Here is a 2448-nt window from a genome sequence, read left to right on the forward strand (position 1 = left end):
CGGAGGGCAGTAGTCACCACGACGTTTGCCCCAGAGTAGAGCCGTCAGTATTAATGACCATGGTTAGGGGTTAGGGGGCGCAAATTACTTGCCTTGCCCCGGGTTAGGGGGCGCAAATTACTTGCCTTGCCCCGGGTGCTGATAACCCACGCTACGCCGCTGGTCTTACTCCTTGTAAGTGACTTAAAACGATAGTTTTAAGCAACAAGCCCCTTTTCAAATCAAGGCTACAATCCTATACCAAACACTTACCGGGGGGTAAGTCCCATTGAGTTCAACAGGGCTTACTTCTGAGTAAATCTGTAGAGCAAGGGTGGGGAACCTCAGCCTAGTGTGGTCCTGTAGTACTCTGTTTAGTCCTTTAGTTGGAATCTCCTGCCTGGCCACTGCAGAAGCAGGATGCTAGACTAGATGGGCTGCTGGCTGGATCCATTAACCCCTTCCTATGTCCTTGAATATTTTTGTCAGCCTGAAACGTGCCCTCAACCAATCCTCTTGCGTGTCTGAAGAAGAATGGCGAGTAAGCCTGTGGAGCGGGTTCTCAAAGGGTATGGGTGCACCACACTTGTGTGGCAGAAGAGGGTGGCAAGTGTGCCAGGGCTATCAAAGAAGCATCTAAACATCTCAGTGTAGTACAGCATAAAAATATTTTTTTTTAATTTGCAGAATATGGGTCAATCTCTTTTCAATCTAATTTGTCTGTCTCAAATTAGAGCTAATATAAATGAGAGTACCTGGTAAAAGCAAGCTCATGACTCTCACTGAGTTTGTATATACAGTACATACTTAAGGTACATATGTAAGAGGCTTGTTTATTATTATATTTTGGGAATCTTTCAAGTTCTTATGTAGTTGCATTGTTTTACAATTTCTGGATGCCCCGTGATCATATTATAAAGTCATCTTTTTCTATGTTATAAATCAAGCACTGTTTGGAGTTGTTTCTTTTTGTTTTCCAATGCATTTCTCACCAATAAAAAAATTCAGTGTGCAGCGAGCAAATTTTTATTTTTACAGTGTGGCCCAGAGAAAAAAAAGCTTGAGGACCACTGCTGTGGAGAAACTAGTCTCCTGTACAAAAGGTGACCCTCCAAGTGTTCCTATTTTTCAGGGACAATCCCAGATTTACAGAAGCCATCTCAGTTCTGATTTGATCCTGGAATGTCCCGCTTTCCCTTAGGACGTCCGTTTTCATCAGAGAAATGTTGGCGGATATGGAGTTATGCGACGCCTGAACCAAGGAGAAAAGTAACTGTGCAACCATAAGAAGACACCTGAAGGCAGCCCTGTGTTGGGCAGTTTCTGAATGTGTAATATTTTATTATCTTGTATATATGTTGAAAGCTGCCCAGAGTGGCTGAGGCAACCCAGTCAGATGGACAGAGTAAAATTATAATTTAGTAGTAGTAGTAGTTGTAGCAGGAACGCTTTTTAAAATAATAATAATTTTTTTGTCATGAGGGGCTGGAATGGATATACACCCAGTGCTTGAGCCAAAAAAATCACCTATATTTGTAATGAATAAAGTTGTGGTCATTCCTAACCCAAGAGGACTCCCCTGCCCAGCGCCTGAGGGCCCCAGTCCTGCCACTCACTACCTGGCCTAGGACGGGGCCTGACGGGCTCCATAAAGGACTGCTGCTTTAGCAGCAGCACAGAGAGGGCTCCTTTTTTGTTTTTTCAAATTGCTGTTATTTTTTACCTATGTCATTTAAAACTGTAATATTAATGCTGTATTCTTAGTTTTAGATTTTATGTGGAAATTGTTTTCCATTTGATTGTGTATTTTTTTGATGTGGTTTATTTATTGTTTATGATTTTTATAATCTTGTCATGTTGTAAGCCGCCTTGAGCATGGTTTTTAACTGTGGAAAGGAGGCATACAAATAAAATGATGATGATGATTGTCTGCTTGAGTTTATTAATGACATTTTACATTTAGTTATTTGGGGGGGGGGGGAATGGCGGCACTGTGACTGGTCCGCAACAAACAAACTTCGTGGTGAGTTTCCCCACCTTTTTCAAACAACAAAACCCCCACTGGTTATGATTATTGTGGAAAAGAACGTGCCTATTTTCATCGGAGAAAAGTTGGAGGAGCTAGGGTTGCCATATTTCAAAAAGTGAATGGGGGGGGGCAAAGTTGTGGAGCTTTTTAATGCAAAATCTAAAGTTTTCGAGGGAAAATCCGCCAAAATCTAGACATCCGACGTGGGTTTCGACATGTCAGCTGGCGGTGCAACTTGCACAGGGACCGGGGGCTGCCGGTTTCCATGGATGGGGCTCCTTTCCAGCCTCGCCGGGAGTAGGAAGAGCACATGGCGGCGGCGGCGACTCCGCCGCTTCCCCGGCGCCTCCAGCCCGAGTCCCGGCGCTGCCGCCTCGCCGGAAGGAGCCTCCGTCGGGGCCCAGGCGAGCTGGGCGCTGAGTGGCGGCGGCGCGTCACGT

The sequence above is a fragment of the Podarcis liolepis genome, assembly GCF_965112155.1.
Source record: "Podarcis liolepis genome assembly, chromosome: 10".
NCBI lineage: Eukaryota > Metazoa > Chordata > Lepidosauria > Squamata > Lacertidae > Podarcis > Podarcis liolepis.